General features: G+C 51.3%; 1 long non-coding RNA gene across 1 annotated transcript; it reads right to left on the bottom strand.

Annotated features, from left to right (window-relative positions):
• Window positions 1–14,869: 14,869 nt before the first annotated feature.
• On the bottom strand, window positions 14,870–17,934 carry LOC142365691 (uncharacterized). Its single transcript, XR_012766558.1, has 2 exons — window positions 17,141–17,934; window positions 14,870–15,768 (listed from the first exon to the last, which is right to left on the bottom strand). It is a non-coding gene; the product is annotated as an uncharacterized LOC142365691 (long non-coding RNA).
• Window positions 17,935–27,178: the final 9,244 nt, after the last annotated feature.

The raw sequence follows: 27,178 nt of genomic DNA on the forward strand, positions 1-27,178 counted from the left end.
CATAAACAAACCGAGTCTTTCTTGAGAAAGGGCACACTTAGAGAATGTCAAAGTCCTTATAATACTCCTATTCTACCCGTAAGCAAACATCGATTATTAGATAAAGATGGGGACCCAGAGTATAGATTTGTTCGAGATCTCTGTGCTGTAAATGAACATGTTATTTCCCCACATCCTGTAGTCCCTGACCCCAGTTTAATTCTTACTCGGATACCTGCGTGCGCTCAATATTATACTGTTTTAGATTTAACTGGAGCATTTTTTAGTATTCCTGTTGCTGAAGAGAGTCAATTAATATCTTTGCCTTTACCTGGCAAGGGAAACAACTGACATGGACCCGATTGCCACAAGGGTTCACTAGCTCACCTACAATCTTTCCTCAAATTTTGAGAAATGACTTCAGGGATTTAAAGTTCCCAGGAGGTTCTGTTAACCGAAGTTAGTCCTGTTGTGTGAGGCTATCAGTGAGAACCCAGCACCAAACCCAACAAACCGGTTTGGCTGGAGACTGGGCTGATAAGCGGCCAAAACTGCGTGAACACGGCAGAAAATCTGACTACGACTCAACCACTTTACGCTAGAAATATGTGCGGCCATCAGGGTCCGTCGAGCTCTCCCTCCATAGCAGCTGGCTGCGCGGCGGCGATCTCCCCTTGAGTAGGGACGCCCCCCAAAGGTTACCCCTCGAGGCCGAGAGATCCCTTACCTGACACCAGGCATCGATGGGTTGGTAAGTGACCTTTTTTTGCATGCATCTAACATTTAAGATACGTACAAGTAAGCTTACGCGATCATCTTTGTATCCCATACTAACTTTAAGCGGATGTTTTCACAGGGGCACCACCAGCTTCGCCGAGTTGCTCAGCTTTGGCCTGCGGCGAGTCCGGTGCCTAGCTGGCTGGAACCAGCTGTGTCCAGCCCAGGGCAGACCCTGGCCTCTTCTCACAGAGGTCACCCCTGCAGGCTGCACCTGCAGCGCTGTGTCCAGTTCTGGTCCCCACAATTCAAAAAAAACCCAGAAAAACAACAAACCGAAAAAAGACACAGACAGACTGGAGAGGGTCCCGAGGAGGGCCACAAAGACGATCAAAGGGCTGGAGAACCCGCCCTGTGAGGAAAGGCTGAAGGAGTTGGGTCTTTTCTCCCTTGGAGAAGAGAAGGCTCAGGGGGGACCTCGTCACAGCATGCCAGTACCAGTACTTAAAGGGTGGCTACAAAGAGGCCGGAGGTGCTCTCTTCGCGAGGAGCCACATGGAGAAGACAAGGGGCAACGGGTACAAGTTGCACCAGGAGAGAGGTTTCATCTCGATACAAGACAGACATTTTGTCTCAACGCTGGAGGTTTTCAAGATGCGATTGGACAGGGTGCTAGATAATCTCATCTAGGCTCCCTTTGCCACAAAAGGCTGGGCCAGACGATCTTCCGAGGTCCCTGCCCACCTGGGCTGCTCCAGGATGCTACAGTTCTTCAGCAGATCACCGTTTAATAACCCTTTGCTCTCTCTGGTTTGGAACAAAGTATCGGCAACGTTGCCAGCGAGGCGAGACATAGATTCCACCAGGCGCCAGAGACCTCCTAAACCTACGGCAATCACCCGGTCTCTCTGAATGTATGAGCCATGCCTAGCTGCTTCAGAATTCCCCCGCCCCCAGAAGCGGGAACACCTTCGGGATACCTTAGGGAGTTTACACAGCCAGAACTTCTCCCCGGGAAGATTAAATAAAGGTGAAGGCCTCGCGTTACTTACACGCCCGCATCACCAAACTTCACCCCATTGCTTGGGGATACAGAAGAGATGAAGACGCCTTCCAGTTGGCGTCTCTGGTGCCTCAGTAACACGGTGTTTCAAGGGCAACGAAGGATCGCCCTGCTTTCCCGTGCCATCTCCCTTTTTTTTAAAAGCCATTAAAGAAAGATGAGTTTGCCGTCTCCCCGCGATGTAGTTTTGGTTTGGCCCTGGCTGGGATGGAGGCGACTTTCCCCATAGCAGCCCTCACAGTGCTGTGCTTTGCAGTTGTAACACACCAATGTTTTGACTAACTGCTGAGCAGTGCTCCCACAGCATGGAGGCTCTCTCTCCAACCACCCCAAAACTCCAGAAAGGCTGGGGTGGGCAAGAGGTTGGGAGGGGACAGAGCCAGGACAGCTGACCCAAACGACAAAAGAGAGATTCCACTGTGCTATGGAAGCCCCACAGCTGCCATTCAGACCGAGTGTTTTCCCCTACCATATCCCTCCTCACCAGAAAAGGGAATAAAGTGCTCCAACAGGAGTTGGATGCTTCTCCAACACACTGCACTGTGCCAAAACCACCCTCGTATGGCACGCCTGTAGCGTCACGTACAGCGTTTTCTAAAGTGTTAGCAGCGGCCTACACTGGCTTTATGTACATTTGTGTACCACTTCCAAAAAGCTAAGCGTTTGCTTCCCACAAGACGCAGGAGACTGCCAAGCGGTTCCAGCGTCACGCTTCAATGACTGGCCAATCACTGCCTAGCTACAGAACGCTGTTAACAGACTGAAACATTCCACATACTTACGCTCCGGGGAGACACCATTTTAACTTGCAGAACTATTTCCCTCAGTAAGACGCTCAAGACAGAGGTGATATCCCCATGCTAAATCTTTATTGTGCAACTGCTGCTCAAAAGCCTTTGTTACCTTCCACAGACACACGTCACAAAAATGAGACATCGACAGTAGCTAGATTGACGGGCAACAGACGAAATCCATTCAGTGGCGGTTCGTACACGTGGGGCAACTCTTGCGGTGCAAAAATCTTAGCCAGGCGGCCAGCCAACTGACGGCCACCCAGAATACGTAGATGTACGCGACAGACAGGCTGCCCACCCTCGGGCCCTTCATCCACAACCATCCGGAATCCATGTGTCAGGCCCAGGTGAGGCAGCACGCTTCTCCCAGCGGGCATTAAATGCCCAAGAAGCTGGAGAAAGGAAGTACAAAACCGTAAACAAATAAAATAAAAAGCCACACACAAAGAGGGGAGAGGGCAGGAAGGGAAGGAAGGAGAGCAGAGAACCACCCAGAGAAACCAGTTAGCCAATTCCTAGCAATTCAGCCACTGCGCTTCAAACTACCGTCTGTCCGCCTGCAACCGACATTTTCCTCTCTCTCTCAACCATGACAACAGGCATCAGACTGCGCTCCAAAGCGACACCGCATTTTGCACCAGAAGTACATACCCAGGGATAAGCAGTGCTTTATATCCCTACTTTCAGTCAAAAAGCTCAGTTCCGTTACAAGCTAGAGGCAAAAGGTTACAGCGCCAGAAAACCCAAAATAGCCTACCGCGCCCTATCAAGAGGGAAAGAGTCTAGTAAATTAGGAACTAATTACAGGTACAGTTTAGTATACAGAAAGCTTCCCCAGTACTTACAGATTCACCAGAACCTTCTGCTTCAGATAACCTGATAATTGGCTCCTTAGGCATGACTAGGAAAAGCGTCGGAGCTTGGGGTGAAAGATCACGGAACGCAAGGCACTGGAGGAAGAGCAAACAGTTAAAACGTGATTGGCTTCAGAGAAAGGCAATAGCTTAAGCAAATCAATATGCCCCACTGAACTCGTGCAGAAGCAGGTTACCGGATACCCCAAACGCAAGCCGAAACGTTGACTTTTCTTACGTGATATCAATACTTTCTATACACAAAATACAACGTATTTACAGAGCCCCCTCCAGAAGCGGGATTCAGCATGCAAGATGATGGGGGCAAGGAGACGGGCCAGGACTTCACATTAGCGACCTCCAGTATGTTTTGATTTGGGTTGACCATTTCCTAAGCACTTTTTCCATTCGATGTGGTCCACGCAGAGGCAGGAGACAAAGGGCTTAACTGAATCAGCAAAGAATTCGGCGAAGTGGAAGATCAGCAGCCATTTGTTTTCCATGCTACAGAGAACTCCAGTACTGAGCAAAAGCATAATCACAGGAAGCCTGCAAGTGCAGCGTACCAGTCTGTCTTCTACATTGCACATAAACCCTACCTTCAAGAGCAGAAGACATCCCTAACTGTTAACTGTCAGCAGTTTAATAACAAAATGATACGGGATACTAACTTAAAGTTACCATCGTGTAGGTAAGGGCTGCTTCCCCCCCCCCCCCCAAGTCTGAGCAGTTCGCTCGAGTTCCTAGCACGTCGTGGTGCACCAGCATCCGTGAACCTTGCAAGCATGCTGTTATCACGGCCCCACCTCACCACAGCAACGAGATCTGGGAAGCTTTTGCAGCCTGCAGGATGACCGGTTTCTAGATTTGTTTTTTGTTTTGTTTTTCACGAAAAATAAGAAAAGCTGTAATTCTTTGCTTTAATAATCCAGTTCGGGGCTTCAGAACCAAAGCCTTGCACAGCAGAGCTGTGAAATCTCTATAATGCTATTACGAGGCACATCAGGACATGCATTTCTCCTATGCAGAACTAACTCCTTACGGTCGCTACTCAGACGTCCACTGTTTACACACACCCCACATCCCCACCCCCCCCCCAGCCGAATCCCCGAGGACACTGACTGCGTGTGCTTAATCTACGGTTTCAAGACTATCATCCTACACGAGGCAGGACCGCTCCCATCCCTCGGCAGCAAACTTTGCACGACTTGCAGTGCCAAAGGGATATCACGCGGCAAACGTCTGCGGCTGCCACCAAGAGCGTTACCGTCAGAGGCCCTCCTCTGCGCACGCGCGCACGCGCCACGGTGGGGCTGGGAACCGAGGCGAGCCGGACAGCACCAGCAACCCAGTACGCGCCGCGGCAGTCGGGGGGGGCACCGAAGAAGCGCGATGTTTTAGGGATGGTGCAGTAGAGAGCGCCACAACCCAGAGAGGCCCCGCCCGTCCCCCGTCCCTCCACCCACCCTGCCGCGCTCCCGGGCACCGCGCAACGGGCCCTCGGCTCAGGGTGCCTGCGAGCGCGGGGGAGGGAAGGGAAGGGAAGGGAAGGGAAGGGAAGGGAAGGGAAGGGAAGGGAAGGGAAGGGAAGGGAAGGGAAGGGAAGGGAAGGGAAGGGAAGGGAAGGGAAGGGGGACCGCGCACAGAGCAAAGCCGCGGCGACCTCCTCGTCCTCGCAGATGACGTTGGCGAGGAAGCGCCTTCCCGAAGACAGTGGCGGCGCCCCAATAATCTCGTCAGCCACGACAACGCCCCTTGTCGCCCCCGCGCTTCCTCCACTCGGCCAGGCCCTCCGCGGCGCCCATTGGGCCGCCAGATCGCCGCCGGCCGATCCCGCGTCTCGATGGGCTGTCTCGTCTGTCGTTTTCGCTTGTCCCCGCCCCCCTGGCGGGGCCGCCCTCGTCGACCTGGTGCTTGCCGGGGCTCAGGGAGTTTGCGTGCTCTCGGGGCGCGGAGGGATCCGACCCGGGGGCGGAGGGAGAAGACGTTGGCCGAGTCCGCGGAGGGATCTGCGCCGTGTAGTGCTGCGACCCTGTGGGCGGGCAACGAGGTCTCACAAGAGGCTGGTGTAGCTAGAAGTACTGCTTACTGTTATTTATTACCGCAGCAAGTCCACCCCAAACGTGCTTGTGGCTTTTTGGCGCTGCTCCCTCCAGTCACATGACTGCTTTTGCCAGGGCAGGGCAGGCCTTAACTTTTCAGAACATTTCGCAGAGCCAACAGAAGGTGCTCTAAATTGTTCCCTGAAAGCCCCACTTCAATTGCAGCCGTTTCTAAGCTGCACGCCTCCCGGGAGAAAATAAAATACAAAGCGTGTGTTCAGCACTGGTGGCTTGAGGGCTGGAGGGCAGATCAAGATAGGACTTGCGCTAAGCTGGGTAGGAGGCTTTTAGAAAAATAGGCAGAGCCCCCAAAGCTGCCCGAGGGTGGTCTGTGGTGCCCTGCACCCCCGGGGAGAGCGAGCAATTCGATTGCTCTACACAACTGTAGTGTAACATACATAAACCCTGCTTTCCTCTATATCGGGCTAAGGATAGCCTTAGCCGCCTTTGCGGCAAGGGCACGTTGTCGGCTCGCGTTCAACTTGGTGTCCACCAGGAGCCCCCCACGTCCTTTTCTGCAAAGCTGCTTTCCAGCCAGTCGGCCTCCAGCATATACTGGTGCATGGGGTTGTTCCTCCCCAGGCGCGGGACTTTGCACTTCCCCTTGCTGAACTGCACGAGGCTCCTGCCTGCCCATTTCTCCAGCCCGTCGAGGTCCCTCTGGATGGCAGCACAACCCCCCGGGGTATCAGCCACTCCTCCCAGTTCTGTATCATCAGCAAACTCGCTGAGGGTACGGTCTGTCTACCCATCATCCAGATCATGGATGTGGGAACAGTGATTGCCAGTGAAAACGGAGGAAAAAAATCGTCTGTCTGTAGATCTCCTGTCTTATTTATCGGAGGGGGGGGGGGTGTGGTGTGGTGTGTGTGCGTAGTGTGGTGTGTGTCTTTAGTCTTCCTTTTCTGACCAACGCCCCAGTAGAAGCCCTTCCTACGATTCTTCACACCCCTTGCCAAATTCAGCTCCGGCTGTGCCTTAGCTTTCCTCATCCCATCCCCACGCACCCGGGCAGCATCCTTACATTCTTCCCAGGCTGCCTGTCCCCGCTTCCACTGCCTACGCGTTTCCTTCTTGCGCTTCAGCTCGACCAGAAGGTCCTCACTCAGCCACGTTTGTTACCCGTGCTGCGCGCGTTGGCGTTGAGACGCTTCAGTTGGGCTGTCGACCGCATCACCTTTTTGGAGGATCGCGCCCCAGTTCCTTTGCGGCATTTCTCAGGTGTTCCCCTGTTGGTTCCTAACGCATCAGCAGCCCCTGGCTCTTCTCTGTTGCTCAAAACTCCATCCCCTTCCCCCGCCGAGTCTAGTTTAAAGCCCTCCTTGTGAGTCTGGTCAGCTCGTTGGCGAAGCCCCTCTTGCCCCGCTTGGTCAGGTGAATCCCATCAGCTGCCAACAGACCCGGCTTCTCAAAGGTAGATCCATGATCACAGAAGGCAAAACCTTGAGCATGGCACCAGCTACGCGGCCAGGCATTCACCTGTTCAATTCGCCTCCTCCTTCCTGGACCCATTCCTCTGACTGGGAGGATAGAGGAGACCACCACCTCTGCTCCTGATTCTTTTAACGTTGCTCCGAGGGACATATAGTCTCTTTGGAGGGTTCCAAGTTGCCTCGTCACACCCTACACGGAACAGTAGGAGCGGATGATAATCTGTAGGGTTCACCAGGCTCGGCAGCCTCTCAGTGACGCCACGGATGCGAGCTCCTGGTAGGCAGCAGACTTCTCCAGAGAAACCGTCTGGACGGCAAATGGGTGCTTCGGTGCCTCTCAGTAGGGAATCTCCAATTACTAATACCTTACGTGCTTTTCCGGTGGCACTGGTTCGAATGCGGGTCGGTGGTTGGGTCAGCTTTGCATGGCTGGCTTGTCCTGGATCCTGTCCGTTACTCGCGTGCTCTTCAGTCCCCAAGCCCAGAGCATCCTGTCTGTTATGTAGGGACACTTCAGGAGAGGGGGGAGGGTTCTTCCTTCTAGCCCAAGCACAGACAAGCGTCCAGCCTCCTTCATCTCGTGAGTTACTTGCGTCAGTCAGCTCGAGGTTGGATTCAGGCTCACCTTCCTCTTGCGCAGCCTTAAGGCTCGTTGCGACGGACCGCTCTTGAGCTCGGAGGAAGTGACCCTCTAATATTAACCAGCTTCCTTGGGCCCCTCTTCCCTCCAGGGCCCTATCCCACAGGACGCCTCCAAGCAGATCCCTGAAGAGGCCAGAGTCGGCTCTCCTCAAGTCCAGGGTTGCGAGCTTGCTTTTTACCCTCCTCTCGGGATCCTGAACTCCGCCATCTCACGGCCGCTGCAGCCAAGGCTGCCTTTGGCCTTCGCATCCCCAACGAGCCCCTCCTTGTTGTTCAGCAGGAGGTCCAGCAGAGCACCTCTCCTCGTGCTTTTTCCCCATACTGCGCGCGTTAGCGTGCAGGCACTTCAGAGAGGCACCCCAGCACGTTGACTCCCTAGAAGGGGCTCTGGGGATTTCTCCATTGATGCCGTGAAAAGCCGGAATTGAAGACTCAATAGTTGGCAGACTGTTAAGCAGGTATTCTTTATTGCGACGCCGGGCACACGGGGGATCTCTCCTCCAAACGTGCGCGCCAAACACCCTGTCATTTCAGGTTAGATACAATCACAATATACAGATTCATTATATTTCCGAGAAATGCTTAGCATATTCATGACTTTTCCAAAAACTAATTAGCATATGTTAATGTCTTTAACGCATGTCTGTTAGCGTCCTCGGGTGGTCTTTGAGGGTCTCAAGGTGAAGGCTTATACTCCTCATCACAGTGTCTGCTGGTTGACCTTTGTTTCTGCGCAAACTCAGGTCTAAGATTACGTATACCGTGTCCTTCCAGGTTGTTTTGCTCCGGTCTTGTCGCCCTCTTGGTGCCTCTTTACCTCTGTAGCTTGGTGCATCTGCCCTCCCAAGGCTGAGCTGTCCAAATAACATTATTTAGGAGTCTCTCTATCTTAGAGCTTTCCTATCCCTCCCCAAAACAGCAAGTCAAGTTTGTCCAAGTAGTGTCGTTTAGGAGCCTCTTTATCTTAGCGCTTTCCTGTCTTCTCAAATCAGCAAGGATCTACTTCAGTTTCATTACAATCACTCTGGTAAGTGGAAATTTTACATTTACAGGTATCACCATGATGGTGCCTTGTAGGCACTTCCTTGCTTACATGCAAGTGCTGGAGGTGACCCCGCTTAAGCCCCCTTTTGTTGATTTTGTGATCCCTTCCCGTCACATCACCCCCTGCCCTTTGCTCATTGACCCTGTCCCTCACTCCCTCGCAGGGCTGCTGGTTACTCTCTCCCTCCCCCTCGTTCTTAGTTTAAAGCCCTCCTAATGAGGTCAGCTAGCCTACTGGCAAAAATACCTTTGCCCCGCTTAGTGAGGTGGATCCCCTCTCCCCCAAGCAGACGCTGATCCGCAGACAGGGTCCCACGGTCATAAGAACCCAAACCCCTGTCGCCAGCACCGGCTCCGCAGCCAATTATTGACCCGCATTATCAGTGCCCTCCTCCTCCTCCTCCTCCTCCTCCTCCCACCCTTTCCCCTCACTGGCAGGACTGAGGAGAACACCACCTGGGCCCCCATGCCCTTGACTACCGCCCTCAGAGCTCTGGGGTCATTGCTAGGGGAAGCCTGCTGTGACGGATGCGCTCCTCCTGTCCAAACTAACTGAACTTTGGTCCAGGCAGATGCTCAACAAGCAGGCCTAACCCAAGTTAGTCCTGTTGTGTGAGGCTGTAGAAAATGTTGTATTTACTCGAAAAAGTTAAGAATTTAGGTTAGAATAAGTTAACTATAGTATAAGGCTAAATGCAACCAGAATGCCACTCGAAAGGCCTGAGATGTTGTTCTCAGCCTTGTCCCTTGTACAGACCCACCCGAGACTGGCTTAAAACCCAGTCAAGCTAATCACACAAAGACAATATTAACAAAAGATGATTAATTATCTGAAACAGGTGTATCGCAGTATAGAAGGAAACTTTTTGTATGAGAAAATTGCTCGCTTTAACTAAACTTTTAATAGAACATCTTGAAGCCTCTCGAAGTCTTTCTCAGAATTGTACCAAACAGAATTCACAGAAGAAGATAAAGGACAGGCGACGACCCCGAGCCGACCCTGAAACCAAACGGGACCTGCAACCAGCGAGGGGGAATTCTGCTAAGAGAGAAGAACAGAGAGAATTGAATAAATGATGTATTTAAGGAACTGGACGGTTGCTTAGAAACTTATGAAGATTCTAGACTTGATGCAATCGGTTTAAGAAATGTATATAAACTGGTCTAAGCGAGTTGAGCTTTGCCACTCACTCAGGTGATGGCCCAACTCCGAGTTGTCAATAGAGCAAACCTAGAGGTACTCACGTCTGGTTTTTCCCTTGTAGAGATGGCACCCCAGATGGGACTCTAGGACACAAGAGGAAGGAGAGCCAGGAAATCCTCCGGACAAGCCCCTTACCAACGCTCACTTGCCGGCAACAATAGGTGAGTTCACCTACGAGACTTGGGCACGGGTGATTCCAGACAAAACTGGGAGTACTCTTGTGTTTAAACTTGCTAAGAGCTTAGCTAAGTCCATTAGAATTTTTGTGAAAATGGGAACTGTACCCAGCGTTGGAAGGGGGACACCCCTTGCTGAGGTCTTAGAGAATTGGAAGCAAATAACTTTGGCACAAACTTTACAGGAGCGAAGGTTAATTTTGCTGTGCCAGGAGGAATGGCCGTTCCTGACTCGGACTAGAGGAGGAGGACGACCTATGGATATTTGGCCTCCTACAGGAACAACCTTTAAACTCCATAAATTAAAATTTTTAAGGATAATATTGGAAGATTCTGGCAGCCAGGATATTGATTATTGGCATATATGGTATAATTGGGCTTATCGAAGGCGTAAACCACCTAAGACAAAAGTGAGCTCACCTCCCTCCGCCCCAGAGGCCGAGGAGGTTAATTATGAGAGATTTAATTATGTGGCAAAGTAAAATGCCAAGACTGAGAGATGATGCCGAAAAACGTGCACAAATGTCGTCTGGAATAGTTACTGACTATACTCCTAATCGGAATGATGTGAAAACTCTGTTGAGAGAATTATTCCAGATGGATGAAAGAGAAAAGATTTTCCAAAAGGACAGAGAAATTGCTCAAAGAGGGCAAGGGGTAAACCCCTGGCCCACTGAAAATCCTCTTTGCGACCTAACTACTCCAGATGGCATGCAAGCCTACCAGGTTGCTGTCCGGCAATTATTAGATGCCGTGCGGCAGTGTGGTGAAAAGACTGCAAATTGGACAAAAGTTTTAGAGTGCAGACAAAAACCTGATGAACATCCAAGCGATTACTGGACACAGCTAAAAGCAACTTTATTAAAGTATGGGGGGATGACAAGGGAAAATTTTCAGGAACCACTAGCCATTAGTGTTTTTGTGGAACAATCATCCCCAGACATTAATAAATATTTTAAAAAGCACATGCCAGGATGGCAAGGGGAAACCTTAACTGAAATACTTAGTATTGCTACCTTTGTTTGTGACGGAAGAGACGAAGAAAAACAGAAGAGAGAGAGAGTGAGCAACAGAAACAGGAAAGAAAGCGAGAACGACAGGGAAAGGAGAGGGAAATCAGTCTATTGGCGGCTGCTATAACACAAACTTACAACCCCAGGGGAAGAGGTAGGGGTCTCTCAAGAGGAAACCCGAGCGGCAGAGGACGTGGGGGAAAAGCCCCATTTCCCCCATTTCAAAACCAGTCAACTTCTAATACTCTAGAATGTTTTTATTGTGGAAATTCAGGACATCTTCAACAGGAATGTCCGCTTCGCCCAAGAAGTCCTGGACGAGGAGCCACCCCTGCATATCCACCGCGTCCTCATTCGCAGTGAAATATTAGAGACTCCACACTTGCCGGAGAAACGCGAAAATGTCCCTCGAAGGAGTAGAGGTAAATGAGTACGGACGAGTTCCTGCAAAGGTAAATGGGATTTCTGTTCAGTTTTTAGTAGATACGGGAGCAACGTTGTCTCTATTAAGCTATGCCATTCCACAAGTTTCAGAAGAAAAGGTAATTCTACGGGGAGTTGTAGGAGAAGAAGTAAAATACCTCTCTACACCCCTTCCTATTATTTTGGCCGGAAAATTGGCGTGGGGGGAAGGTTTGTGATCTCCCCAAATTCACCCGTATCGTTGCTGGGATGTGACCTTTTGCAGGAATTTGGCACTCAGATACTTCTTGCTCCTAGCGGAATCCAATTGGTAATAACGGGATCTGAAATTATACACATCCCCAAGGACGAAGTTTTATCTTCTAGAATTCCTCAAGGACTCGAAGCGGTTCCCCGGGAACTATGGAGTAACTCTAGCGAAGACTCTTTTCAGTGGTGCCCAGCGACAGGACAAGGGGCAATGGGCACAAAATGAAGCACAGGAAGTTTCGTCTGAACATGAGGAAGAACTTCTTCCCTCTGAGGGTGACGGAGCAGTGGAACAGGCTGCCCAGGGAGGTTGTGGAGTCTCCTTCTCTGGAGATATTCAAGACCCGCCTGGACAAGGTCCTATGCAGCCTGCTCTAGGTGACCCTGCTTCGGCAGGGGGGTTGGACTAGATGACCCACAGAGGTCCCTTCCAACCCCTACCATTCTGTGATTCTGTGAAGACGCAGGATTGCTCTTATCTGCAGAACCGGTAATTATTAAAACAAAAGGAGGCTCGCCCCCTTCGATACCACAGTACCCCATTGTTGATGAAGCTATACCGAGTATACATAAACAAACCGAGTCTTTCTTGAGAAAGGGCACACTTAGAGAATGTCAAAGTCCTTATAATACTCCTATTCTACCCGTAAGCAAACATCGATTATTAGATAAAGATGGGGACCCAGAGTATAGATTTGTTCGAGATCTCCGTGCTGTAAATGAACATGTTATTTCCCCACATCCTGTAGTCCCTGACCCCAGTTTAATTCTTACTCGGATACCTGCGTGCGCTCAATATTATACTGTTTTAGATTTAACTGGAGCATTTTTTAGTATTCCTGTTGCTGAAGAGAGTCAATTAATATCTTTGCCTTTACCTGGCAAGGGAAACAACTGACATGGACCCGATTGCCACAAGGGTTCACTAGCTCACCTACAATCTTTCCTCAAATTTTGAGAAATGACTTCAGGGATTTAAAGTTCCCAGGAGGTTCTGTTAACCGAAGTTAGTCCTGTTGTGTGAGGCTATCAGTGAGAACCCAGCACCAAACCCAACAAACCGGTTTGGCTGGAGACTGGGCTGATAAGCGGCCAAAACTGCGTGAACACGGCAGAAAATCTGACTACGACTCAACCACTTTACGCTAGAAATATGTGCGGCCATCAGGGTCCGTCGAGCTCTCCCTCCATAGCAGCTGGCTGCGCGGCGGCGATCTCCCCTTGAGTAGGGACGCCCCCCAAAGGTTACCCCTCGAGGCCGAGAGATCCCTTACCTGACACCAGGCATCGATGGGTTGGTAAGTGACCTTTTTTTGCATGCATCTAACATTTAAGATACATACAAGTAAGCTTACGCGATCATCTTTGTATCCCATACTAACTTTAAGCGGATGTTTTCACAGGGGCACCACCAGCTTCGCCGAGTTGCTCAGCTTTGGCCTGCGGCGAGTCCAGTGCCTAGCTGGCTGGAACCAGCTGTGTCCAGCCCAGGGCAGACCCTGGCCTCTTCTCACAGAGGTCACCCCTGCAGGCTGCACCTGCAGCGCTGTGTCCAGTTCTGGTCCCCACAATTCAAAAAAAACCCAGAAAAACAACAAACCGAAAAAAGACACAGACAGACTGGAGAGGGTCCCGAGGAGGGCCACAAAGACGATCAAAGGGCTGGAGAACCCGCCCTGTGAGGAAAGGCTGAAGGAGTTGGGTCTTTTCTCCCTTGGAGAAGAGAAGGCTCAGGGGGGACCTCGTCACAGCATGCCAGTACCAGTACTTAAAGGGTGGCTACAAAGAGGCCGGAGGTGCTCTCTTCGCGAGGAGCCACATGGAGAAGACAAGGGGCAACGGGTACAAGTTGCACCAGGAGAGAGGTTTCATCTCGATACAAGACAGACATTTTGTCTCAACGCTGGAGGTTTTCAAGATGCGATTGGACAGGGTGCTAGATAATCTCATCTAGGCTCCCTTTGCCACAAAAGGCTGGGCCAGACGATCTTTCGAGGTCCCTGCCCACCTGGGCTGCTCCAGGATGCTACGATTCTTCAGCGGATCACCGTTTAATAACCCTTTGCTCTCTCTGGTTTGGAACAAAGTATCGGCAACATTGCCAGCGAGGCGAGACATAGATTCCACCAGGCGCCAGAGACCTCCTAAACCTACGGCAATCACCCGGTCTCTCTGAATGTATGAGCCATGCCTAGCTGCTTCAGAATTCCCCCGCCCCCAGAAGCGGGAACACCTTCGGGATACCTTAGGGAGTTTACACAGCCAGAACTTCTCCCCGGGAAGATTAAATAAAGGTGAAGGCCTCGCGTTACTTACGCGCCCGCATCACCAAACTTCACCCCATTGCTTGGGGATACAGAAGAGATGAAGACGCCTTCCAGTGGGCGTCTCTGGTGCCTCAGTAACACGGTGTTTCAAGGGCAACGAAGGATCGCCCTGCTTTCCCGTGCCCATCTCCCTTTTTTAAAAGCCATTAAAGAAAGATGAAGTTTGCCGTCTCCCCGCGATGTAGTTTTGGTTTGGCCCTGGCTGGGATGGAGGCGACTTTCCCCATAGCAGCCCTCACAGTGCTGTGCTTTGCAGTTGTAACACACCAATGTTTTGACTAACTGCTGAGCAGTGCTCCCACAGCATGGAGGCTCTCTCTCCAACCACCCCCAAACTCCAGAAAGCTGGGGGTGGGCAAGAGGTTGGGAGGGGACAGAGCCAGGACAGCTGACCCAAACCGACAAAAGAGAGATTCCACTGTGCTATGGAAGCCCCACAGCTGCCATTCAGACCGAGTGTTTTCCCCTACCATATCCCTCCTCACCAGAAAAGGGATAAAGTGCTCCAACAGGAGTTGGATGCTTCTCCAACACACTGCACTGTGCCAAAACCACCCTCGTATGGCACGCCTGTAGCGTCACGTACAGCGTTTTCTAAAGTGTTAGCAGCGGCCTACACTGGCTTTATGTACATTTGTGTACCACTTCCAAAAAGCTAAGCGTTTGCTTCCCACAAGACGCAGGAGACTGCCAAGCGGTTCCAGCGTCACGCTTCAAATGACTGGCCAAATCACTGCCTAGCTACAGAACGCTGTTAACAGACTGAAACATTCCACATACTTACGCTCCGGGGAGACACCATTTTAACTTGCAGAACTATTTCCCTCAGTAAGACGCTCAAGACAGAGGTGATATCCCCATGCTAAATCTTTATTGTGCAACTGCTGCTCAAAAGCCTTTGTTACCTTCCACAGACACACGTCACAAAAAATGAGACATCGACAGTAGCTAGATTGACGGGCAACAGACGAAATCCATTCAGTGGCGGTTCGTACACGTGGGGCAACTCTTGCGGTGCAAAAATCTTAGCCAGGCGGCCAGCCCAACTGACGGCCACCCAGAATACGTAGATGTACGCGACAGACAGGCTGCCCACCCTCGGGCCCTTCATCCACAACCATCCGGAATCCATGTGTCAGGCCCAGGTGAGCAGCACGCTTCTTCCCAGCGGGCATTAAATGCCCAAGAAGCTGGAGAAAGGAAGTACAAAACCGTAAACAAATAAAATAAAAAGCCACACACAAAGAGGGGAGAGGGCAGGAAGGGAAGGAAGGAGAGCAGAGAACCACCCAGAGAAACCAGTTAGCCAATTCCTAGCAATTCAGCCACTGCGCTTCAAACTACCGTCTGTCCGCCTGCAACCGACATTTTCCTCTCTCTCTCAACCATGACAACAGGCATCAGACTGCGCTCCAAAGCGACACCGCATTTTGCACCAGAAGTACATACCCAGGGATGAGCAGTGCTTTATATCCCTACTTTCAGTCAAAAAGCTCAGTTCCGTTACAAGCTAGAGGCAAAAGGTTACAGCGCCAGAAAACCCAAAATAGCCTACCGCGCCCTATCAAGAGGGAAAGAGTCTAGTAAATTAGGAACTAATTACAGGTACAGTTTAGCATACAGAAAGCTTCCCCAGTACTTACAGATTCACCAGAACCTTCTGCTTCAGATAACCTGATAATTGGCTCCTTAGGCATGATTAGGAAAAGCGTCGGAGCTTGGGGTGAAAGATCGCGGAACGCAAGGCACTGGAGGAAGAGCAAACAGTTAAAACGTGATTGGCTTCAGAGAAAGGCAATAGCTTAAGCAAATCAATATGCCCCACTGAACTCGTGCAGAAGCAGGTTACCGGATACCCCAAACGCAAGCCGAAACGTTGACTTTTCTTACGTGATATCAATACTTTCTATACACAAAATACAACGTATTTACAGAGCCCCCTCCAGAAGCGGGATTCAGCATGCAAGATGATGGGGGCAAGGAGACGGGCCAGGACTTCACATTAGCGACCTCCAGTATGTTTTGATTTGGGTTGACCATTTCCTAAGCACTTTTTCCATTCGATGTGGTCCACGCAGAGGCAGGAGACAAAGGGCTTAACTGAATCAGCAAAGAATTCGGCGAAGTGGAAGATCAGCAGCCATTTGTTTTCCATGCTACAGAGAACTCCAGTACTGAGCAAAAGCATAATCACAGGAAGCCTGCAAGTGCAGCGTACCAGTCTGTCTTCTACATTGCACATAAACCCTACCTTCAAGAGCAGAAGACATCCCTAACTGTTAACTGTCAGCAGTTTAATAACAAAATGATACGGGATACTAACTTAAAGTTACCATCGTGTAGGTAAGGGCTGCTTCCCCCCCCCCCCCCCCAAGTCTGAGCAGTTCGCTCGAGTTCCTAGCACGTCGTGGTGCACCAGCATCCGTGAACCTTGCAAGCATGCTGTTATCACGGCCCCACCTCACCACAGCAACGAGATCTGGGAAGCTTTTGCAGCCTGCAGGATGACCGGTTTCTAGATTTGTTTTTTGTTTTGTTTTTCACGAAAAATAAGAAAAGCTGTAATTCTTTGCTTTAATAATCCAGTTCGGGGCTTCAGAACCAAAGCCTTGCACAGCAGAGCTGTGAAATCTCTATAATGCTATTACGAGGCACATCAGGACATGCATTTCTCCTATGCAGAACTAACTCCTTACGGTCGCTACTCAGACGTCCACTGTTTACACACACCCCACATCCCCACCCCCCCCCCAGCCGAATCCCCGAGGACACTGACTGCGTGTGCTTAATCTACGGTTTCAAGACTATCATCCTACACGAGGCAGGACCGCTCCCATCCCTCGGCAGCAAACTTTGCACGACTTGCAGTGCCAAAGGGATATCACGCGGCAAACGTCTGCGGCTGCCACCAAGAGCGTTACCGTCAGAGGCCCTCCTCTGCGCACGCGCGCACGCGCCACGGTGGGGCTGGGAACCGAGGCGAGCCGGACAGCACCAGCAACCCAGTACGCGCCGCGGCAGCCGGGGGGGGCACCGAAGAAGCGCGATGTTTTAGGGATGGTGCAGTAGAGAGCGCCACAACCCAGAGAGGCCCCGCCCGTCCCCCGTCCCTCCACCCACCCTGCCGCGCTCCCGGGCACCGCGCAACGGGCCCTCGGCTCAGGGTGCCTGCGAGCGCGGGGGAGGGAAGGGAAGGGAAGGGAAGGGAAGGGAAGGGAAGGGAAGGGAAGGGAAGGGAAGGGAAGGGAAGGGAAGGGAAGGGAAGGGAAGGGAAGGGAAGGGAAGGGAAGGGAAGGGAAGGGAAGGGAAGGGAAGGGAAGGGAAGGGAAGGGAAGGGGGACCGCGCACAGAGCAAAGCCGCGGCGACCTCCTCGTCCTCGCAGATGACGTTGGCGGGGAAGCGCCTTCCCGAAGACAGTGGCGGCGCCCCAATAATCTCGTCAGCCACGACAACGCCCCTTGTCGCCCCCGCGCTTCCTCCACTCGGCCAGGCCCTCCGCGGCGCCCATTGGGCCGCCAGATCGCCGCCGGCCGATCCCGCGTCTCGATGGGCTGTCTCGTCTGTCGTTTTCGCTTGTCCCCGCCCCCCTGGCGGGGCCGCCCTCGTCGACCTGGTGCTTGCCGGGGCTCAGGGAGTTTGCGTGCTCTCGGGGCGCGGAGGGATCCGACCCGGGGGCGGAGGGAGAAGACGTTGGCCGAGTCCGCGGAGGGATCTGCGCCGTGTAGTGCTGCGACCCTGTGGGCGGGCAACGAGGTCTCACAAGAGGCTGGTGTAGCTAGAAGTACTGCTTACTGTTATTTATTACCGCAGCAAGTCCACCCCAAACGTGCTTGTGGCTTTTTGGCGCTGCTCCCTCCAGTCACATGACTGCTTTTGCCAGGGCAGGGCAGGCCTTAACTTTTCAGAACATTTCGCAGAGCCAACAGAAGGTGCTCTAAATTGTTCCCTGAAAGCCCCACTTCAATTGCAGCCGTTTCTAAGCTGCACGCCTCCCGGGAGAAAATAAAATACAAAGCGTGTGTTCAGCACTGGTGGCTTGAGGGCTGGAGGGCAGATCAAGATAGGACTTGCGCTAAGCTGGGTAGGAGGCTTTTAGAAAAATAGGCAGAGCCCCCAAAGCTGCCCGAGGGTGGTCTGTGGTGCCCTGCACCCCCGGGGAGAGCGAGCAATTCGATTGCTCTACACAACTGTAGTGTAACATACATAAACCCTGCTTTCCTCTATATCGGGCTAAGGATAGCCTTAGCCGCCTTTGCGGCAAGGGCACGTTGTCGGCTCGCGTTCAACTTGGTGTCCACCAGGAGCCCCCCACGTCCTTTTCTGCAAAGCTGCTTTCCAGCCAGTCGGCCTCCAGCATATACTGGTGCATGGGGTTGTTCCTCCCCAGGCGCGGGACTTTGCACTTCCCCTTGCTGAACTGCACGAGGCTCCTGCCTGCCCATTTCTCCAGCCCGTCGAGGTCCCTCTGGATGGCAGCACAACCCCCCGGGGTATCAGCCACTCCTCCCAGTTCTGTATCATCAGCAAACTCGCTGAGGGTACGGTCTGTCTACCCATCATCCAGATCATGGATGTGGGAACAGTGATTGCCAGTGAAAACGGAGGAAAAAAATCGTCTGTCTGTAGATCTCCTGTCTTATTTATCGGAGGGGGGGGGGGTGTGGTGTGGTGTGTGTGCGTAGTGTGGTGTGTGTCTTTAGTCTTCCTTTTCTGACCAACGCCCCAGTAGAAGCCCTTCCTACGATTCTTCACACCCCTTGCCAAATTCAGCTCCGGCTGTGCCTTAGCTTTCCTCATCCCATCCCCACGCACCCGGGCAGCATCCTTACATTCTTCCCAGGCTGCCTGTCCCCGCTTCCACTGCCTACGCGTTTCCTTCTTGCGCTTCAGCTCGACCAGAAGGTCCTCACTCAGCCACGTTTGTTACCCGTGCTGCGCGCGTTGGCGTTGAGACGCTTCAGTTGGGCTGTCGACCGCATCACCTTTTTGGAGGATCGCGCCCCAGTTCCTTTGCGGCATTTCTCAGGTGTTCCCCTGTTGGTTCCTAACGCATCAGCAGCCCCTGGCTCTTCTCTGTTGCTCAAAACTCCATCCCCTTCCCCCGCCGAGTCTAGTTTAAAGCCCTCCTTGTGAGTCTGGTCAGCTCGTTGGCGAAGCCCCTCTTGCCCCGCTTGGTCAGGTGAATCCCATCAGCTGCCAACAGACCCGGCTTCTCAAAGGTAGATCCATGATCACAGAAGGCAAAACCTTGAGCATGGCACCAGCTACGCGGCCAGGCATTCACCTGTTCAATTCGCCTCCTCCTTCCTGGACCCATTCCTCTGACTGGGAGGATAGAGGAGACCACCACCTCTGCTCCTGATTCTTTTAACGTTGCTCCGAGGGTCTCTTTGGAGGGTTCCAAGTTGCCTCGTCACACCCTACACGGAACAGTAGGAGCGGATGATAATCTGTAGGGTTCACCAGGCTCGGCAGCCTCTCAGTGACGCCACGGATGCGAGCTCCTGGTAGGCAGCAGACTTCTCCAGAGAAACCGTCTGGACGGCAAATGGGTGCTTCGGTGCCTCTCAGTAGGGAATCTCCAATTACTAATACCTTACGTGCTTTTCCGGTGGCACTGGTTCGAATGCGGGTCGGTGGTTGGGTCAGCTTTGCATGGCTGGCTTGTCCTGGATCCTGTCCGTTACTCGCGTGCTCTTCAGTCCCCAAGCCCAGAGCATCCTGTCTGTTATGTAGGGACACTTCAGGAGAGGGGGGAGGGTTCTTCCTTCTAGCCCAAGCACAGACAAGCGTCCAGCCTCCTTCATCTCGTGAGTTACTTGCGTCAGTCAGCTCGAGGTTGGATTCAGGCTCACCTTCCTCTTGCGCAGCCTTAAGGCTCGTTGCGACGGACCGCTCTTGAGCTCGGAGGAAGTGACCCTCTAATATTAACCAGCTTCCTTGGGCCCCTCTTCCCTCCAGGGCCCTATCCCACAGGACGCCTCCAAGCAGATCCCTGAAGAGGCCAGAGTCGGCTCTCCTCAAGTCCAGGGTTGCGAGCTTGCTTTTTACCCTCCTCTCGGGATCCTGAACTCCGCCATCTCACGGCCGCTGCAGCCAAGGCTGCCTTTGGCCTTCGCATCCCCAACGAGCCCCTCCTTGTTGTTCAGCAGGAGGTCCAGCAGAGCACCTCTCCTCGTGCTTTTTCCCCATACTGCGCGCGTTAGCGTGCAGGCACTTCAGAGAGGCACCCCAGCACGTTGACTCCCTAGAAGGGGCTCTGGGGATTTCTCCATTGATGCCGTGAAAAGCCGGAATTGAAGACTCAATAGTTGGCAGACTGTTAAGCAGGTATTCTTTATTGCGACGCCGGGCACACGGGGGATCTCTCCTCCAAACGTGCGCGCCAAACACCCTGTCATTTCAGGTTAGATACAATCACAATATACAGATTCATTATATTTCCGAGAAATGCTTAGCATATTCATGACTTTTCCAAAAACTAATTAGCATATGTTAATGTCTTTAACGCATGTCTGTTAGCGTCCTCGGGTGGTCTTTGAGGGTCTCAAGGTGAAGGCTTATACTCCTCATCACAGTGTCTGCTGGTTGACCTTTGTTTCTGCGCAAACTCAGGTCTAAGATTACGTATACCGTGTCCTTCCAGGTTGTTTTGCTCCGGTCTTGTCGCCCTCTTGGTGCCTCTTTACCTCTGTAGCTTGGTGCATCTGCCCTCCCAAGGCTGAGCTGTCCAAATAACATTATTTAGGAGTCTCTCTATCTTAGAGCTTTCCTATCCCTCCCCAAAACAGCAAGTCAAGTTTGTCCAAGTAGTGTCGTTTAGGAGCCTCTTTATCTTAGCGCTTTCCTGTCTTCTCAAATCAGCAAGGATCTACTTCAGTTTCATTACAATCACTCTGGTAAGTGGAAATTTTACATTTACAGGTATCACCATGATGGTGCCTTGTAGGCACTTCCTTGCTTACATGCAAGTGCTGGAGGTGACCCCGCTTAAGCCCCCTTTTGTTGATTTTGTGATCCCTTCCCGTCACATCACCCCCTGCCCTTTGCTCATTGACCCTGTCCCTCACTCCCTCGCAGGGCTGCTGGTTACTCTCTCCCTCCCCCTCGTTCTTAGTTTAAAGCCCTCCTAATGAGGTCAGCTAGCCTACTGGCAAAAATACCTTTGCCCCGCTTAGTGAGGTGGATCCCCTCTCCCCCAAGCAGACGCTGATCCGCAGACAGGGTCCCACGGTCATAAGAACCCAAACCCCTGTCGCCAGCACCGGCTCCGCAGCCAATTATTGACCCGCATTATCAGTGCCCTCCTCCTCCTCCTCCTCCTCCTCCTCCCACCCTTTCCCCTCACTGGCAGGACTGAGGAGAACACCACCTGGGCCCCCATGCCCTTGACTACCGCCCTCAGAGCTCTGGGGTCATTGCTAGGGGAAGCCTGCTGTGACGGATGCGCTCCTCCTGTCCAAACTAACTGAACTTTGGTCCAGGCAGATGCTCAACAAGCAGGCCTAACCCAAGTTAGTCCTGTTGTGTGAGGCTGTAGAAAATGTTGTATTTACTCGAAAAAGTTAAGAATTTAGGTTAGAATAAGTTAACTATAGTATAAGGCTAAATGCAACCAGAATGCCACTCGAAAGGCCTGAGATGTTGTTCTCAGCCTTGTCCCTTGTACAGACCCACCCGAGACTGGCTTAAAACCCAGTCAAGCTAATCACACAAAGACAATATTAACAAAAGATGATTAATTATCTGAAACAGGTGTATCGCAGTATAGAAGGAAACTTTTTGTATGAGAAAATTGCTCGCTTTAACTAAACTTTTAATAGAACATCTTGAAGCCTCTCGAAGTCTTTCTCAGAATTGTACCAAACAGAATTCACAGAAGAAGATAAAGGACAGGCGACGACCCCGAGCCGACCCTGAAACCAAACGGGACCTGCAACCAGCGAGGGGGAATTCTGCTAAGAGAGAAGAACAGAGAGAATTGAATAAATGATGTATTTAAGGAACTGGACGGTTGCTTAGAAACTTATGAAGATTCTAGACTTGATGCAATCGGTTTAAGAAATGTATATAAACTGGTCTAAGCGAGTTGAGCTTTGCCACTCACTCAGGTGATGGCCCAACTCCGAGTTGTCAATAAAGCAAACCTAGAGGTACTCACGTCTGGTTTTTCCCTTGTAGAGATGGCACCCCAGATGGGACTCTAGGACACAAGAGGAAGGAGAGCCAGGAAATCCTCCGGACAAGCCCCTTACCAACGCTCACTTGCCGGCAACAATAGGTGAGTTCACCTACGAGACTTGGGCACGGGTGATTCCAGACAAAACTGGGAGTACTCTTGTGTTTAAACTTGCTAAGAGCTTAGCTAAGTCCATTAGAATTTTTGTGAAAATGGGAACTGTACCCAGCGTTGGAAGGGGGACACCCCTTGCTGAGGTCTTAGAGAATTGGAAGCAAATAACTTTGGCACAAACTTTACAGGAGCGAAGGTTAATTTTGCTGTGCCAGGAGGAATGGCCGTTCCTGACTCGGACTAGAGGAGGAGGACGACCTATGGATATTTGGCCTCCTACAGGAACAACCTTTAAACTCCATAAATTAAAATTTTTAAGGATAATATTGGAAGATTCTGGCAGCCAGGATATTGATTATTGGCATATATGGTATAATTGGGCTTATCGAAGGCGTAAACCACCTAAGACAAAAGTGAGCTCACCTCCCTCCGCCCCAGAGGCCGAGGAGGTTAATTATGAGAGATTTAATTATGTGGCAAAGTAAAATGCCAAGACTGAGAGATGATGCCGAAAAACGTGCACAAATGTCGTCTGGAATAGTTACTGACTATACTCCTAATCGGAATGATGTGAAAACTCTGTTGAGAGAATTATTCCAGATGGATGAAAGAGAAAAGATTTTCCAAAAGGACAGAGAAATTGCTCAAAGAGGGCAAGGGGTAAACCCCTGGCCCACTGAAAATCCTCTTTGCGACCTAACTACTCCAGATGGCATGCAAGCCTACCAGGTTGCTGTCCGGCAATTATTAGATGCCGTGCGGCAGTGTGGTGAAAAGACTGCAAATTGGACAAAAGTTTTAGAGTGCAGACAAAAACCTGATGAACATCCAAGCGATTACTGGACACAGCTAAAAGCAACTTTATTAAAGTATGGGGGGATGACAAGGGAAAATTTTCAGGAACCACTAGCCATTAGTGTTTTTGTGGAACAATCATCCCCAGACATTAATAAATATTTTAAAAAGCACATGCCAGGATGGCAAGGGGAAACCTTAACTGAAATACTTAGTATTGCTACCTTTGTTTGTGACGGAAGAGACGAAGAAAAACAGAAGAGAGAGAGAGTGAGCAACAGAAACAGGAAAGAAAGCGAGAACGACAGGGAAAGGAGAGGGAAATCAGTCTATTGGCGGCTGCTATAACACAAACTTACAACCCCAGGGGAAGAGGTAGGGGTCTCTCAAGAGGAAACCCGAGCGGCAGAGGACGTGGGGGAAAAGCCCCATTTCCCCCATTTCAAAACCAGTCAACTTCTAATACTCTAGAATGTTTTTATTGTGGAAATTCAGGACATCTTCAACAGGAATGTCCGCTTCGCCCAAGAAGTCCTGGACGAGGAGCCACCCCTGCATATCCACCGCGTCCTCATTCGCAGTGAAATATTAGAGACTCCACACTTGCCGGAGAAACGCGAAAATGTCCCTCGAAGGAGTAGAGGTAAATGAGTACGGACGAGTTCCTGCAAAGGTAAATGGGATTTCTGTTCAGTTTTTAGTAGATACGGGAGCAACGTTGTCTCTATTAAGCTATGCCATTCCACAAGTTTCAGAAGAAAAGGTAATTCTACGGGGAGTTGTAGGAGAAGAAGTAAAATACCTCTCTACACCCCTTCCTATTATTTTGGCCGGAAAATTGGCGTGGGGGGAAGGTTTGTGATCTCCCCAAATTCACCCGTATCGTTGCTGGGATGTGACCTTTTGCAGGAATTTGGCACTCAGATACTTCTTGCTCCTAGCGGAATCCAATTGGTAATAACGGGATCTGAAATTATACACATCCCCAAGGACGAAGTTTTATCTTCTAGAATTCCTCAAGGACTCGAAGCGGTTCCCCGGGAACTATGGAGTAACTCTAGCGAAGACTCTTTTCAGTGGTGCCCAGCGACAGGACAAGGGGCAATGGGCACAAAATGAAGCACAGGAAGTTTCGTCTGAACATGAGGAAGAACTTCTTCCCTCTGAGGGTGACGGAGCAGTGGAACAGGCTGCCCAGGGAGGTTGTGGAGTCTCCTTCTCTGGAGATATTCAAGACCCGCCTGGACAAGGTCCTATGCAGCCTGCTCTAGGTGACCCTGCTTCGGCAGGGGGGTTGGACTAGATGACCCACAGAGGTCCCTTCCAACCCCTACCATTCTGTGATTCTGTGAAGACGCAGGATTGCTCTTATCTGCAGAACCGGTAATTATTAAAACAAAAGGAGGCTCGCCCCCTTCGATACCACAGTACCCCATTGTTGATGAAGCTATACCGAGTATACATAAACAAACCGAGTCTTTCTTGAGAAAGGGCACACTTAGAGAATGTCAAAGTCCTTATAATACTCCTATTCTACCCGTAAGCAAACATCGATTATTAGATAAAGATGGGGACCCAGAGTATAGATTTGTTCGAGATCTCCGTGCTGTAAATGAACATGTTATTTCCCCACATCCTGTAGTCCCTGACCCCAGTTTAATTCTTACTCGGATACCTGCGTGCGCTCAATATTATACTGTTTTAGATTTAACTGGAGCATTTTTTAGTATTCCTGTTGCTGAAGAGAGTCAATTAATATCTTTGCCTTTACCTGGCAAGGGAAACAACTGACATGGACCCGATTGCCACAAGGGTTCACTAGCTCACCTACAATCTTTCCTCAAATTTTGAGAAATGACTTCAGGGATTTAAAGTTCCCAGGAGGTTCTGTTAACCGAAGTTAGTCCTGTTGTGTGAGGCTATCAGTGAGAACCCAGCACCAAACCCAACAAACCGGTTTGGCTGGAGACTGGGCTGATAAGCGGCCAAAACTGCGTGAACACGGCAGAAAATCTGACTACGACTCAACCACTTTACGCTAGAAATATGTGCGGCCATCAGGGTCCGTCGAGCTCTCCCTCCATAGCAGCTGGCTGCGCGGCGGCGATCTCCCCTTGAGTAGGGACGCCCCCCAAAGGTTACCCCTCGAGGCCGAGAGATCCCTTACCTGACACCAGGCATCGATGGGTTGGTAAGTGACCTTTTTTTGCATGCATCTAACATTTAAGATACGTACAAGTAAGCTTACGCGATCATCTTTGTATCCCATACTAACTTTAAGCGGATGTTTTCACAGGGGCACCACCAGCTTCGCCGAGTTGCTCAGCTTTGGCCTGCGGCGAGTCCAGTGCCTAGCTGGCTGGAACCAGCTGTGTCCAGCCCAGGGCAGACCCTGGCCTCTTCTCACAGAGGTCACCCCTGCAGGCTGCACCTGCAGCGCTGTGTCCAGTTCTGGTCCCCACAATTCAAAAAAAACCCAGAAAAACAACAAACCGAAAAAAGACACAGACAGACTGGAGAGGGTCCCGAGGAGGGCCACAAAGACGATCAAAGGGCTGGAGAACCCGCCCTGTGAGGAAAGGCTGAAGGAGTTGGGTCTTTTCTCCCTTGGAGAAGAGAAGGCTCAGGGGGGACCTCGTCACAGCATGCCAGTACCAGTACTTAAAGGGTGGCTACAAAGAGGCCGGAGGTGCTCTCTTCGCGAGGAGCCACATGGAGAAGACAAGGGGCAACGGGTACAAGTTGCACCAGGAGAGAGGTTTCATCTCGATACAAGACAGACATTTTGTCTCAACGCTGGAGGTTTTCAAGATGCGATTGGACAGGGTGCTAGATAATCTCATCTAGGCTCCCTTTGCCACAAAAGGCTGGGCCAGACGATCTTTCGAGGTCCCTGCCCACCTGGGCTGCTCCAGGATGCTACGATTCTTCAGCGGATCACCGTTTAATAACCCTTTGCTCTCTCTGGTTTGGAACAAAGTATCGGCAACGTTGCCAGCGAGGCGAGACATAGATTCCACCAGGCGCCAGAGACCTCCTAAACCTACGGCAATCACCCGGTCTCTCTGAATGTATGAGCCATGCCTAGCTGCTTCAGAATTCCCCCGCCCCCAGAAGCGGGAACACCTTCGGGATACCTTAGGGAGTTTACACAGCCAGAACTTCTCCCCGGGAAGATTAAATAAAGGTGAAGGCCTCGCGTTACTTACGCGCCCGCATCACCAAACTTCACCCCATTGCTTGGGGATACAGAAGAGATGAAGACGCCTTCCAGTGGGCGTCTCTGGTGCCTCAGTAACACGGTGTTTCAAGGGCAACGAAGGATCGCCCTGCTTTCCCGTGCCCATCTCCCTTTTTTAAAAGCCATTAAAGAAAGATGAAGTTTGCCGTCTCCCCGCGATGTAGTTTTGGTTTGGCCCTGGCTGGGATGGAGGCGACTTTCCCCATAGCAGCCCTCACAGTGCTGTGCTTTGCAGTTGTAACACACCAATGTTTTGACTAACTGCTGAGCAGTGCTCCCACAGCATGGAGGCTCTCTCTCCAACCACCCCCAAACTCCAGAAAGCTGGGGGTGGGCAAGAGGTTGGGAGGGGACAGAGCCAGGACAGCTGACCCAAACCGACAAAAGAGAGATTCCACTGTGCTATGGAAGCCCCACAGCTGCCATTCAGACCGAGTGTTTTCCCCTACCATATCCCTCCTCACCAGAAAAGGGATAAAGTGCTCCAACAGGAGTTGGATGCTTCTCCAACACACTGCACTGTGCCAAAACCACCCTCGTATGGCACGCCTGTAGCGTCACGTACAGCGTTTTCTAAAGTGTTAGCAGCGGCCTACACTGGCTTTATGTACATTTGTGTACCACTTCCAAAAAGCTAAGCGTTTGCTTCCCACAAGACGCAGGAGACTGCCAAGCGGTTCCAGCGTCACGCTTCAAATGACTGGCCAAATCACTGCCTAGCTACAGAACGCTGTTAACAGACTGAAACATTCCACATACTTACGCTCCGGGGAGACACCATTTTAACTTGCAGAACTATTTCCCTCAGTAAGACGCTCAAGACAGAGG

Source organism: Opisthocomus hoazin, chromosome W (assembly GCF_030867145.1).
Source record: "Opisthocomus hoazin isolate bOpiHoa1 chromosome W, bOpiHoa1.hap1, whole genome shotgun sequence".
Taxonomy (NCBI): Eukaryota; Metazoa; Chordata; class Aves; order Opisthocomiformes; family Opisthocomidae; genus Opisthocomus; species Opisthocomus hoazin.